Raw genomic sequence first — 16065 nt, forward strand, 5'->3', positions numbered from 1 at the left:
TCCCAGAGGCATTGTGAAATCTTCCTCCTTGGGGATACTCAGACGTCATCTAGACATGATCTTGGGCAGCCGGCTCTAGGCGGCCCTGCTTGAGTAGGGTGGGTGGACTGGATCACCTACCTCCAGAGGTCCCTGCCAACCTCAACCACTCTGTACTTTGGTGAAATTAAGCCTCAACTAGATTTTTCTCTCACACAGCTCTCTAGAGTAACCAAATACCAGGCTGAAATCCATATAGATTTCCAGGATAGAAATCCAGTGCTGTAAAAGATATTGTGTCATTCAGTCAGAGATGAAAGTTTGATAAAGAAACTACTGGATTAAAGTTTTCGGTCTTTCTTATGTAAAACATCGGATTCTGTCATTATCACAACCTGGAAAATGATGGTTTCACACATGAAGTGTATTGCTCTAAGTGTAACAACATTCATTCTAGAACAACTGTCATGACCCAACATTATGAATAGATTAATAAATACCGATTTAATGCATTTTTATTAGGCAATAAAATAAACACAGTAACTTTCTTTCTGATGTTAGCCTAGATTAAGGAAAATAATTAAAATCTCTAAATCTTGCTTTAGAGGTCTTTGCCAAATCTTGACTTTTTCATTCTGTTGACCTGAAAACAAGTTACATAATACAGAGAACACAGTACTTAAAGCACTGCTGATTAAAAGACTCTTTGAATTCATCTGTATATACATAAAATTACACTGGAATTTTTCCACAAGCATGCTTAAACATCAGGTTTTGGGGGTATACTCCTACTTAAAACAATAGCTTTGATAATTACAATAATGTAATAGTAGTTTAGGTTTTTTTCAACAGCTGGAGACACGTCCATACTCTGTCTGGTCAGATTCATCTAAGACTATTTTATAAAAGCCAAATATTTTTAATGGAAAGAATGTGAATGCATATGCATCCTGCAGTCGAGCGCATATCCTTGTAGTTGCAAGGATTTTCTCTCTTCAGTGTCAAGATGACTTATCAAAAAGGTCAAGCTATATGATTCTTGAAATGCAATTAAATGATCAAAACCATATAGTGGTTATGTTTGCAGTGTGCATTTAATAAAACTGTTTTCAGTTATTATCAAATTCAGTTTACTGTCTTTGCCTTTATTTTCATGATTTCAATGCTAAACCACTGTCCAAATATCCAGCTATCCAGCTAAAGATTAGGGGCTGCATTTTTACCATTCAGTGATGTAGAAATCATAGAATTATAGCATCATGGTTTGGGATGGAAGGGACTTTTAAAGGTCATATAGTGCAACAACCCCTGCAATGAGCAGGGACATCTCCAACTAGATCCAGTTGGTCAGAGCCCCAACCAACCTGACTTTGAATGTTTCCAGGGATGGGGCATCTACCACCTCTGTGGGCCACCTGTTCCAGTGTTTCATCACTCTCATTGTGAAAAAAATTCTTCCTTATATCTAGTCTGATTCTACCCTCTTTTAATTTAAAACCATGACCCCTTCTCCTATTGCAACAGGCCCTAACAAATCAAGGGAGTTCCTTAAATAGTACTTTAAAATGAGATCTGTGGATTTAATATAGGACTCCTGCACCATTCTTTGTGAGCTTCTAGGTTTGCTGCATGGATTCCATGAGATGAAACTTCATCTGTAAATGAGGGGACCGTCATGGCAGGAAACTTCAGTCATGTCTTGTTTTGTGTATGTCACAATCCAAGCTCATTTTGGAAGCAGGTGAAGCTCTCTCTTAAAAGAGAACAAAGTGACCACTGTGAACATAAATGCAAGTAATGTAAACTAGAAGGTCTAGGAAAGCATGTTAGAAAGGACATGTGGCCTGGCAGAGCCTGATAGCAGAAAATAAACAACTGTGATTTTAGTTGCTCTGCCTTGGACTAGGACTTTTCTGCCTAGGAAAAAGACCTAAAGAGATCTAAAGGGCCAAGGGTGGGGGAAGAATGTGGTAAAATTGACAAAAAAAATAAATGAGGAAGAATTATGTGCTGCCTTGGTGAACAGACACCAACAAAAAGTGTCCATCACCAGGTTTCAAGAAAAAGAAACACATTTCCTTATGGTAGGCAATGAAAATGTGGGACCAACAAATTTGTGGAAGAAATACTTATCATGGATATTGAATGCCTTCTGATGTGGGTAGCAATTCTGTTTCATAAAACTTCTAGACTGTTGATTACTAGGAGTTTGTAGATTTGGATTTGTATCTGCTTACTTTGCTACTGTTAGTTTTTCCCTCAGCACTGTCTCCTGTAGGAGACCAGATGCTAGGCTACATGGATCTCCAGTATGCCTGTTCAGATGTTCCACCTGATGACTAACTGGCCTGCTGTTTTTAGGTTTAATACTGAGAGCATGGGACTACCAGACAAATATCCTGCTTCTGACCCTGAGTGATGCTTTTTGGCTAGTCCTTGTGCTCCAGCCTCTGCTCAGGATGAAAAAGGCGAACAAAAAGGGCTCTGTGATCAGGTTACTGCTGGTTACCAAGACCTCAGCACCTTCTAAAGCCCTAACAGCTACCTGAGAGCACTCACAGCCTGAAGCAAATATGGTGTTCATAGAAATTTAGCTGCTGATGAAAGAGGATTAGCCCAATCCCAACAGTTTGTTTTTGAAACAGGCCAAGAGCTCTTAACTGGACAGACACTAGGGCAGTGATTACACATTAATCGGTGATAACTTTTTGTTTCTTTAGGCCCCATCTAAGAGGCTATTCATGCCTTTTTCATAATCAGGCCAAATCTGTAAACAAGAGGACTGAAATGAAGAGAAAATGCCAAGACTAGAGCAAAAGAATTTACTACAGACAGCTATTATTACAAATGGGGAGCAAGCAAAGAAGTAATATTCGGAGACCGTGTAGCACTTTCCTTGGAAGTGTGAGGTTTTTAACACAAGTTCTGTTAGAGACACAGGAAGCAAAGGCTGTTGGAAGACAGAGGGTTCCAAAATAAATAGCAGATGAATAAAAAAAAAATAATAAAAGACACTATACTTGCCATTCAAGGGGAAAACACTTTAGAAAAGTCTCTTCTAATAAAGAGAAAGACGTCTCTCAGAGATGCAGTAAACCTAAGTGTACAGCATAAAGACAGCACTCAGCAAGAGAGAGCTTTGCAAGAAGAAAAAAAATAGAGAAGTGAAGTGACTGAAAAAAAATATGAAACACCAAGCCACAGACAGCAATGACATCTATAAGAACAGATGAAACACTGGAGACAACACAAGAAGGACATCTTTCTAGGAACTTTGTCTTCAGCTGAAAGGCTGGACAAGCCATACCTTGTGACACAGGCAGGAGGCTAAATAATCAGAACTTGAGTTGCTGCAGCTGCTGTGAAGGATTATAGACTCTCTGTGCTGGAGATGTGCAAAGAGCAACTAGATTTTAAAAGACTTCAGAAGTTTATCAAGGCAGCCCAAACTCTGCAGGAATCTTCAGTTATTCTACTTGAAGGTAAACTTCACAGAAAGTTAGACATGTGCGTCCCAGATGAGTTTACAGTCCCTATCTGCATAGTTATGGTGCACGATAAAGTGTAACTGTAGCAGCTGTAGAAAACTACTACTCATATAGTTGTTGAGCTTTATTCTCTTAACACCTCTGAAATGGAGGAGAGTATAAGCTGTAGTGCAGATAACGTAGCATTTTAAACTGTTAGTTTTAATTTATTTTTTTTTATTTATTGTATTTTTGACAAATTGTTTTCAGTGAGCTTCCTTAGAATAAGGGTTGGAAATTACATTTTGGCAAAGACAGGGGAATAAAGGAGTAGAGTAACAGCTTCTGTTGATACGATTGTGTGTCATCATGGTCATCCAGTGCTACACCCCAAATTAATGGAATGGACAATAAAATGCAGAAAGTGGTTTGTCTTTGGGCTTGCTACAGAAAAAAACATTCAAGATAACAGAATGGTATAGATGACTTTTTATATTTTCCATGTTTAAAGTGCCAAGCCCCTCTAATGCAATGGGCCTGGCTGTCAATTTTTTCATATATTTTAGGATTTATTGGAGCTGCCTTCCTCAGGTGATCATTATTCCCCCTCTGTAAGGCCATAACAGACAAGGGAATGGACTACATCAACTTCTCCCCAGAGCAACATGTACCTTATATAGTGTTCTTTTATCTTGCACATATTTACTTTCTTCCCTACTACAGCTCCACAAAAAGATATGGACTTGATTGAGGAGCTTCTGGGTATCTGCAGAAAACAAGATCAAATGATTTTCAGTGGAGCTTTTTGCTTTACAGTCTACAAAAATACCCACTTTCTGTGTCAACTTTAAGTGTCTTTGTATCTAATTTTAATGCTAATTTTTGGTCCATTTTGTTCTCTTGTAAGCATCCTTGATCATGACTAGAAAAAACAAACAGTATCAAGAAAATCTGAGAGGTAAGCTTTCATATGAGTAACAGCTGAGGTAAAACTAAAAAATTACTTCAAGATCTAGTCCTCTTAGATGAATGTTTGGATCTCCACTTCCTATAAGCTAAATAGCTGAAGGATATATTTAATTCTGAACATATTTCAGAAAGCATTTTATTTTAAATTCTTCTGCTTGTAAAATAAACAAATGCAGCCCTCCATCTGCATGCAATGCCTAAAAGATTTATTATAGCAGAAGATTTTTAATGGAACGCCATCCTGAGAACATTATAGAGAAAAAAAAATGTGTACGTCAGGCCAGAAATGATTATCAAGAAGCCAAGCAGAGTTTTGCTTAACATTTGCTGTCCCTATTCCCCAAGTGCTTCCTTGCTTGCCTGGGTGTGTATCTTCTCTCACAGACACCCCAGACACCCACGTGTGATTCTGCGAAGTTGTAGCACATTCCCTGCTGCACAAGAATCATCTAGACACACCCAGTAACTTTCACTTCATATCCCTCTGGACCATATGTGTCATTAACTCTCTTCCCTCCTAAATAAGCTGTTCTCTTCACCAGAGCTTTTATTTTTCTATTCAGGGCTGCTTTTACAGTGAGAAGGATCATAATGGACCTCATTTCCCTCCTTCATTGATCTCTTTTTGGAAGGAGCTCAGACAGAAAAAACACAGATGACAATGTAACTTTTGCTGTACATTCCAAATTTTATTTCAATTTATCTTAAAAAAGCTTAAATTAATAGGCAATGAAATGGCCTAAAATGAGGAAGATTCATCTCCACATAAGACTGCCACTCAAATTATAATTAGGAATTCTGCACTAAGCATGCATCCTGCCTTTGATTTTTGATTCATCTTCAAAATTCAGATCTATGTACAAACTTTTTTGTACTATCTCTAGTTATACTTTCTCTATTACATTTGGAGAGATATTGTACTGTTTCTTGAAGCTGCCATTCAGGTTCTTTAGCCACCTTTGTACTAGTTACCACAGTGAGGAACAAACTTGTAAAGTCACTCAATCCACTCTTCTACCTTCTTTTCGAAAGTATAAGAAAACATCTGGGGGAATGCTGATCTTCTCTCTCTCATGACCAGCAATAGGACATGAGGAAATGGGATGAAGCTGCGTCAGGGGAAATTCAGACTGGACATTAGGAAAAGGTTCTTCACTGAGAGAGTGGTGGGTCACTGGAACAGGCTCCCTAGGGAAGTGATCACGGCACCAAGCTTGTCAGAGTTCAAAGAGCATCTGGACGATGCTCTTAGTCATATGGTTTGGTTTTATGTAGTCTTGTGAGGAGCAGGGAGTTGTACTCAATAATCCTTATGGGTCCTTTCTAACTTGAGATCTTCTATGATTGTATGATTCTATGATCTTGTTGTAACTTTTAGATTTCTACAATTTCTTGTCCAACAGATAGAATATAGAAGTCAGCATGTTTGATGGGGAAGAAAAAGCCAGACCAAATTAGACAGTTCCTTATTCAGCATGATGATTTCATGGATCCTGTTCTTAGACACCTCATTCTTTTTAAGCACTGTGCGAGATTGGGGTCTGAGAGAAGTTTCAGGGATCTACAGTGACAGTTAGCCACAAAGCAAACACCAGCTTCTGAGAAGTGTACAAATACATGTGTGAACTTATAGGTTTGATTTTCATAAAAGTCAGTGGTTACTGGAAAATTACATCCTGAGAAAATTTCCTTGGACAGTCCAGCTAAACTTGCTCCTGGACGTGAAGCAGCTTCAGGCACCCAGAACCAGAGGAATCTCATGTGCCTGCCATGTGGGCAGGAACTTCTGGACATGCCTCCTGAGTTCATGGGCCCAGTTTCTGTCTAAACTGCACTACAGGAATTTAATTCTGGTTTTGTCTACATTACCATCATTGGAAGACAAAGAGACAAGAGATGTCTTTTGGTTCTGGCCTGGGAAGTCATACACCGTAGTTGTGGCAGAGTGGAGAAAGCTACTTTTCCTCATATCTGAAATATTGAATCACCTAACCTGTGTGATTTGCTTCCTTGCTAACACCTAACAAGATCTGTTTGGAGCACAAGCAAGATAAAGCTGTTGTTTTGTCACAGCATGTTGAGTGATCCTATTTCTTCTTGGCAAAATGAGGAAAACATTCTCCTGCAGAGGAGAAAATAGACAAGTTTCATTCTTTGCATGAAAGTCTTTGATGACAATAAGGGGCAGGATTCAAAGCAGTTGGACAGGATGCAACATTCCCTGAACTTGTTATGAGCGAATTAGCTCCAGACCTGAAAAAGTAGCTAAGTTACCATGTTTGTTTGCTGCCATACTGGACCATAAGGATGCTGCTGAAAAGTCCTTGATCTTTTCAAGGGTTTCACTGCTGCATTCTTCATTGTTCTGAGGTAGTATATCCAATATTTTCTTTTCATCAAGTGCTTTTCTTGAAATGCTAGCTTCTTCTCTGTGTTGAAATTATTTTCCTTTTTTGCTATGGATTTTCCTTCTGTAAAACTAACCCAATACGGGAAGTGATCTATCTGCAGTGCTGATTGCCCCAGGTTGAAAACTGATACAGGCACAAAAGAATAAAACTTGAATCTTGTCTCCTCTCCATAAGAATGTCTTTTCTTCACTTTGTCAGGAAGAAACAGGATCGCTCAACAAATATGTATCTCAAAAGAAGGAAATTAAATGGGAGGAAGTATGTATGCGTTATTTTCCCCTCAACAAGGTCTAACGATGAAAGACAAGTTGTTCCATTTTCAAGTTATATAGGCACATTTCTATATAATTCTATTCATAACAAAAGCGGGCTTTTGCTTAGTTAAGCAGAAACTTATGCATACACACATCCACAGAACATATCCTTGGTGGTGATTATACTTTTAAGAAATAATCTCCGATCTCCCTCTTCCCCAAACTGTGGCCTTTCTGTTTTCCCCTTGTGTAAAGCACTTAATTCCTGCCAGAAATAAATCTGACTACATCCAAATTTATATGAGTCAAAGCTTGGAAAATACACCAGTAGGTTTGCTGTGTGTCTTGGACAGTATCCATATGTTACGAAGTGTTTAATAGTGTAGCATAGCTTGTTTCATTTCACTTTTATTCCAATTAAAAAACACAACAATCATTTTATGCTTAGATAGAAGTTCAGTTTTACATCAGCCCAAAGTTAAACATTTTTCTCACAAAAAATCCTTAAAGCATTGGCAAATGGTGGTGGCTTTTCTTAGACAAATATGCCATGGAGCTTTCAAGTGTTTTGTTTAGCATACAAAATAAATGTGCTCAAATATAAAGTCAACTGTTTCTTTTATTTGACTTACTCTATTACAATAAAATGGTGTTGATTTGTGAGCTTAGTCAATTAAATGGACATTACATAAGATTGCCTCTTTCTAGTCTTTTTAACATATACATTGTTGCTCTGGCTTTTTTAGTATGTATTAAAACTTGTCTTTTGATGAAATCATTAAAACTTTACTGAGAGAAAGGTGAACAGTAGATCATTTACTTTAGACTCTTGCCTTTTTTCAGTCAAAATGTTTCATGGCCAGAAGCAACACACAAAGCTTATAAACTCCACATGAAACCTTGGTTTGTGCTTTGATGGACATACTGTACCACTTACAGTGTTGAATTTAATTTCTAATTAAGCTCTCTCTCCTACCACTCTTTGAATTTTGGTTTATATTCATTTATGTTGTAGCTAAAAGACAGCATTTTAAAAAATGAGACTTCTTTCCCATTTTTTTTCAATTAAAAATAAGACAACTCTGTCCCTCCAAAATTAATTATAGTATTCACATTGACTTTGAGCTCTTATTGGCTTGACCACAAAAACTCATATAATGTCATGGCCAAGTGGTTACTTCCTCATGGACCATTATGTTTAAAATGGATTCTGCAGAAGTAGAAACTACCACATCAAGGAGAAGACAATGCTTAGTTTGTTACTTCCATCACAGAATACTGGCAAAACTGGTCCAGGAAATTGTGGAATTGTAACAAGGGCTCCAAATAAAGCCACTAAGTACCATGTCATTGCAAAGAGACACTGATAAATATTCAGTTTAAAAAGGTATGAAAAGAAGGTGAACAAACATAGTTCTGTTTCTCTAATATACAAGATTTAAAAATAATCAAAATCAAGGGAATTACTACAAAGTGAGCTGAATGACTGTAATATTTCCCAAAGGAAAAGTGTGCCTAATAACACTGCCGATTTTCTTCGATAGCTTTACTTTTACTAACGTAGAAATAAAGTAGAAAATCAGGCTGGGAAAAGATTGGGAAAGATCATCAAATCTAAGTATTCTTATAACAGTCAGACAGAGGAAAAAAAAATCCCTTAATATATGTGTTTAATTTTGTCTTGAAACTAGTTAGATTTCTTGTCCCTCATACTAGAAAGATGTTGCTGTACTTGTTCATTAGTAAACTTTCTACTCAGTTCTTCAATGAATGAAGTAGGGGTATTTAAATGCAACATGCAGCTGGCTGATCTCCAGACAAAACATTTGGCCAATTCATGCCCCTGTGATCATGTGTTAAGGTTGCCCATTAGCTCCAACATGGCCTGTCCCTCTTGGTGTTTACTCCACAGTGAGTCTGCAGGCAGTAGCTACATCTTTTCTCCAGTATTGTTTATCTAGGCAAAGTAAGCCAGGATCATTTAATCTTCTTGCATAAAATAGGAACGAAACTAGGTATCAGTGATCACCACAAAGTCCTTCTCCTCTTCTGATTTGAATTCATCCTGCCTGAACAGAGTCTGCTAATGTCACAGATGGGACCTCACTAGCATCAAGGATCATGGTATATTTTCCTTTCTCTGTTGGAAATGATAGGCTATGTGATAACCTTTCTCATAACTACATCATATATGAAATGAGCATGAGAAAAAGGTTTCTAAGTGTTGGAGCAGTGATGTCCTGGAATAGTTTTTCAGTCAGAGCTTGGTGAAAATACAAACCCAAACCTGACTAGTTTGAAGGTGGATCTTGATCTACTTTTAAAAGATGCGAGGGTGCTTCCTTCCTCCATTAGAGGCATAGATTTCATTCAGATCTCACTCATACCCAAAGAATACCAGAAGAAAATCACCAAATGAAATTGAGTTATTCTAACATTAAAAGGGAGATGAGACCATAATATAAATTAAATAACTCTCTCCAGTCTGTTGAAGAGACATTTACTTTTTTCAAACAGCAAACATCAGAAAAAAGTCTTAATTGCCAAACACAGGACTCATGAAAAACATGGCTTCTAAGTTTAGACTGAAATTGGAACTGCTGAGGCTCAGGTTCTGTTTAACTTTGGCAAAACAAAATGTTGGACTGTTACATTTTACGTTTTATCCCTGTAGTCTTCCTGGAAGAATTAGAAATGCTTTCAAGACTTCACAAGACTGTTTTCATAGCCCAAGTTTCTAGTTAGTTAGAAACACATGTCTTGAACGCTGTGTTCTCATAAAAAATATTTTGAAAAATAACAATGATATGCACAAAATGTAAAACTGAAGATAAAAAGCTATTGTTAAAAATAAACACTACAAAATTACATTAAAATGTTCACCAATAAATTAGTATGAGCAAGAAGTCTCATTCATGATCAAATAAATTCTAAATTTCTCTTTCTTATCAAGCATTATTCTGAAGAGTTTAAACATCATTTTCTTCAGAATTCATGAGAGAAGACATGTTCTTCAAGGGAGAGCACAGTAATGACTGTTAAAGCCAGTTTACTTAGGTACTTTTTAAAGCCACTTAGATTCATTCCAATGCCCTGTACAATCTTTGGACTAGGCCATTCATGCTTGTAGCCAGTCACTACATTAAAGTTTCTGCACCACTGTCAGCTGTAACAAGGCAGATTCAATTAAACACAAAGAAATAAGTTTCTTTATAGGAAAAAGGTTCCTGGCAAAAAACCTGTAAATTATATTTGCACAATTACCATAGGCCTGTGAGTAATGTGCCTGGTTTAGATTTAGGTTAAAAAGTATAGAGGCTAGTACAAATGTGCACAACTACCACAAGCCACTATTCTTAGTGCTTTGGTTTGAGACAGGGCAATTTCCTTACACATACATTGCCTTTTTGCATAGTTGAAAGTTGTATGCAATTTCTTCCTATGTAATTTTAAAATATCTCTTCGCAACATATTGCTTTGGTCTCCTCTCCTTCCTGGAGAGAAGAAAATAAATAGAAGGATTAAAAAAAAAAAAACCAACACCCAAAAAACTGTGAAAGGTACTCACTCTGTTGGCATCTACAATTTTCACTTGTCAGTGAAGAGCCAGCCTGGAACTTCCAACACTAAAGATCAAGCCTGCAATACTCAAACCAAAGGATAGACTACAACATGAGAAAAAAAGAGATGGTGAAATTTAGGCAACAAAACAGAGATTTTTCAGGTTCATAGCATTTTTATTTTTCTTCCCCCTACCTGGAAACCAATTAACATAGCAAAAAATTTAATGGGAAAATTTTGATTGAACCCTTTGTGAGAAAAATATCCTAACGTCAACATAACATGGGAAAGTCCTTTGATACAAACCTCCCCTAGAATTTAGGGCAATTAACCAGCATGTGGGAGATACAATAAAAGAGTCACTTGTTATTTTGTAGTATATGTAAGCTCTGGAGGAGAGTTCAAACCCATGAGGGAACAGGCGATAGCCTGTACACTGAGTCTCAGATGAGGAGGACAGTGTTTGATATCTTTTGAGATCCTTGAAGCAGTCACCAGGTGCAGACTAGAAGTGTGCCTGAGATACAATCTCCAAACTACATAAGAAGCAGATATTGTTATCTGTTATACTGAAGGAAATGTGGAGGAAGGATCCTGAGGTCAGTGGAGTGGAATCTAGACCTGGCATAGCTACATTTTCTTGAACCTGTCTAGAGCCACACATAAATGACTGACAAAAGAAAGTGGCTATTTCTGAAGGAACTGGGATGCCCTCCCAGCTTACATAAACTGGTGACACTTTGGTGATCCAGTCCTGAGGTAGTAACCAAGATCTAAATTTGATGATCTATCTTGCATTCCATTTCCAAAGCTGCTCAGAAAAAAAAGGTGACTTCTACAAATTCTTGAAGTGTGATTGGGAGATGAAATGATCCCCAGTGTAACATTAATTTGTTCTTTTGAAGTTTGTTTATAGACCTCACATGACAAAATGTAGAAGATACTTTCCAACATTCATGTCTGATCAAGTCAGAGTTGCTCATCTACTCATCATGAACTATTTATTTTTACTTGATTTACTTTCAGTAGGATGTGCCAAATAGTCTCCACCTAGATAGCAGAAAGCTTGGTGTCTCAAAAAATTGAAATTCAAAGGCATGTGGGGAAGAAATGTTTTGCATACGACTGTCATTTAAAAAAACCACTTAGTGATTATTTGGTCTTCAGTGAAACCACAATCACCTGTCTATGCTTACAATCTGTAGCAGGTACAATGACTAACAAAGTAACCATCTTATTAGAGCAAAATATTGTAGACTGCAAAGTCAAGTAGTGGACAGAGGCAAATACTAACTTCTGATTTCTACTTAGAAATTATATACATTATATTAAATCGTACGACACCCGTGAGCTCCATCATTTCTACAAACAAAATAGTGTCATGAGAATGATAATTTTTATTAATAAATATACTATTTATACTCCAAACAAAAAGTTAACATCTGGCACTACAGAATACTGAGTTTATAAAAACAGGCAATAGGACTCATAGTTTCATGCACTTCTTCCCTCACACCCTGCTTGCTTCATTTACTTATTTCTTATCCTTCCTTGGGGTTTAATAATCACGCAAGGAATTGGTCGACAGGTATGGACTGTGGAGAAGCCAACAACATATGTTGTCTGTTGCTTTCCCATGCATGATGGTTGGTGAAGATGATCCTTGGTGCTTTATCTGTGGTTGATCAAAAGTGATGGCAAACATGGTGGATAATTTTACAACAGGCAGAAGATGTTCTGTTGGTAAAGGGCAACACCAGCAAAGTTGTTTCCATTGATGTCTCCAAAGCTTAAAAATGTGACCAGTGTCACCTTGCCAGCCTCAAGCTAGGATCAAAAACAGTTGTTCGTCACACTGAAAGACTGCAGGTCAGTTATTTATTCTATCCCCCTTCTGTAAAAAAAAAAAATTTAAATTGCCAGACTTTATTATTCTGAACAGTGAATTAATAGTAAAGTTCAGCATTGAGGTCTCATTACTCAGCATCACTTTTAACGATCAGAATGACATAAACCAAGCTAGTGAATTTGTCTTACACAATTTGGTGAAATGTGTGTTTATTTCTGATATTCTGTGTACAGCTATTGGTATAGTTTAGCTCACTTGCATTAACAGTTTCTGCCTTAAGAGAAAAAGGTAGCAACTAAATTTTCTCCTTGCAGACAGCATCAGAGGTCTTGAGTTGGCAAACAATGATGGTAAGTGCCATGTGGTTCCCAGACAGATATTTCCAGTCTTCGGATTTTGGATCATTCTGCTGAAGTTGTTTACTTCAAGGAAAAAGCAGGCAATTAGTAGTATTCTACACCTCATTTTCTGAAGAACGGCTTTTAAGGATTTAAGAAATAGCATCAGAAATTTGTAGAAAGCAAGAGTTGGAGGGGGCTTTCCATGGTTCTCACATCTATTCCCCACTGTGTCACCCATCTCCAGGTGGCTGGATTGGCTCTTCTGTTATTTCTGACAGATGCCTGGAAATGCCACAGTGTCACTTGGGTAATCTGCACTACTGCTTAACTGCTCTAATTGCTAGATCACTTCTACTGACATTTATTTTAAAATCCTTTGCTTCAAAGTTCGCGATTTCTGACCTTTCTTATTTGTAGATATCTTTTATTTATTTAAAGACTCATTCTGTGTCCCCTCTGATTTGTTGGGGTTTTTTTCTGCCAAATTTATCATCACTGCATTTTCAAATCCGTCCTCAAAGGCCACATTTTCTAGGTTGCGTATGATTTGTGTAGACTCATTTAACAATTGTGCCCCAAGCCAGAAAATGTACACCATCTGAGACCTTAACACTGCTAACTAATGTGGAAGGATTATTTCATAAGTTTTATACACAACATTTGCCCCTTCACTGTCCCAGGAGGAGTTTGTATATTATTGTGCAACTGATTATCCCTTTGGTTTTCTTGAATTAAATACTAAGGTTTTTCAAAGAACGTATCTTGCTTGTCAAGGTAATTTTGAATTCTGTCTTCCAGTGTGCATGAAAGTAGTCCACAAATATACTGTGTGTACTATCTAATCCATCATTATTAATGAAAATATTAGTACTATCAAATGCAGAACAGAGAACTTTTGCTGTTTTTCTGAAATTCTATGTTAAAACAGCTGGCCTATTATTCCTCCGTTCCCCTATTTCTCACTTTTTTGAAAAAAAGCATTGTCACCCTCTGTGGGCTCAAAGATAAATGCTAGCAGCTCTGGGTTTGCATGAGCCATTTTTCTGTCTGCTTTGATGAATTTCATTGGGCCCAGCCAACACCTAACTTTCTCAAATATGCCTTAACTTTTCCTCTCCCTAGTTTAGTTATATATTTGTCAGAGCTGCTAAAGGTCTTTGCTGCCTGACAGATCCCCACTGAATGACTTAGTGAAGACTGATGGCTGAAGGCATAAAACACTTGAACAGTCTCAGTATTACCTGACATTCCTATTGAGTTGCAAACTGACTCCTTTCTCTTCTTTCCAGCTATTTTAGCATATAGGGCATTTCTTCTTACCTTTTATGTCCTCTGATGTTTGTATCCCATTTCTTGCCTTGTGTTTATGATCATGTCCAAATTATTATATTACACCAATATTTTGTGGCACCAGCCACCCATCTTGCTAGCACTTTCTACATTTCCCCTTTCCTTCTTACATTGAGATCAGTTATCTGCATGAGGATGGATTTCTACATACCACACAAAGATTACACAGATGTCTCAAATTTACAGTTTTAGAGACAGTGTCCATGTTATAGTAACAGATCTGACTCAGCAATACTGAGCACTTTCAGTCTATAAATTATACAAATCTTTGATCAGCCAAAATTACTGTAGAGAGCTTGTAAGAGAGTACTGGTGTGTTGTATATTAAGACATGCACTTCAAAAGTTTGAATATAGATTTGGCGTAAAAAGGTACCAATTTGACAGGGAGGGGTTTGGATTTTTTTTTTTAATTTTATTGTTGTTGTTTGTTTGTCATTATTTGCCAACATTCTTAATTTAAGCAGAGAAGATTATGCAAATCTGTTAAATCTTCAGTAAATACTTTAAGGCACATGCACACGCTCTGATTTTCTGATTCATCTACATCTGCTTTCAAAGGTTATCAATTTGCAGTCTTTAGGAAGCCCTTCTTTAAAGTACAAAATGTTTGCTAAGTTTTTTGACTAATGAAATTATTTGATTGCTACAAAATGGCTTTTTCCTTTAGAATCGCTTTTCAAAAAACCATTGACATCTACAGAGGATTTATTATCAGTTTTCATTAGTTTAATTTACTTTTATAATTTCTATGACAAGTTATTTTCCATCCTACAGAGCTTGAATAAGGAAAAAAACCCATAATCTTTTGTTGTATTTATTACATGCTATAATGCATATTTTAGACTGTTACTTTTTTTGTTGAGTGATTCAGTAATATGTCTGCTATGGAATCTACCAGTGAAAGTTTGAAAGTACTTGAAACATTTCACAGATGTTAGTTCTTATTACAGTGAAAGAAATCCATTCCACACAATGCTTAGGTACCCAAGGACATTTCATGTAAAACTGTGCTTCTAGCTCTGTAAAAGCAATTCAGAAAGGTCTTAGCTACATTGATCAGATGTCCAAGATGCTGTAACATAAAAAGAAAAAGGAATTTGAACCTCATACTCCAAGAGCACAAAAGCAGCTCAGCCATGAGCTGATGAGAAAATGTGCATGAGGGTTTTCCGAGTCTCTCCATTAGAAACTGGATCACCATATACCAAAGGAAAGGAAAGTTTCTGGAGGTAGGGGACCAGGAAAAGGGGTGCAACTACAGTCTATTGGCAGTGAAAATTGGTCATAAATAAAACTCTGGTATCAGAATCAAACTTTATATTGGATAATTTTTAGACAAAAGGAAGGAATAGCTCAGAAAATCCTCTCACTTCTCTTCTCTGAGGTGAATGTCCCGACTATGCTCGTAAGGAAGAAGCATTTTCAAGCTATTAGTTCCAGTTTCAAAAAGACACCTGTCTCTAGCTCTGATGTAGATGTCTAAACACATGTAGGTTACGAATTTCAGGCATAAACTTCTTTCTTAGATTTGTTTCAGGGTCCAGATGCTGAAAACCTTGAAATGAAGACAAATTTCCTGTGAAAGACCACACTGTCCAAATTGTTGTTATTTCTTATCAAACATCTTAAGTTACTTTCCCACTTTTTAGCCCAAGTTGGTTTCCACCATTTATGTCTTGAGTCTTGAGCCACCATTTATGAAATTTTCTACTTTAACCATTCAACCATGACAGTCATGAAAGCTAGGGCTTAGGCAGAAACTGCTGAAATGCATCATATATTTGATCCTGCTCACTTACTTCTTTGCTCCCAGTCACATGATGTTTCCTTTCCAAGCTTGCACTTTTAGTATGATTTCCTTTTAAGCCAGGAAGGTTGAACA

Source organism: Falco cherrug, chromosome 2 (genome assembly GCF_023634085.1).
Source record: "Falco cherrug isolate bFalChe1 chromosome 2, bFalChe1.pri, whole genome shotgun sequence".
Classification (NCBI taxonomy): Eukaryota; Metazoa; Chordata; class Aves; order Falconiformes; family Falconidae; genus Falco; species Falco cherrug.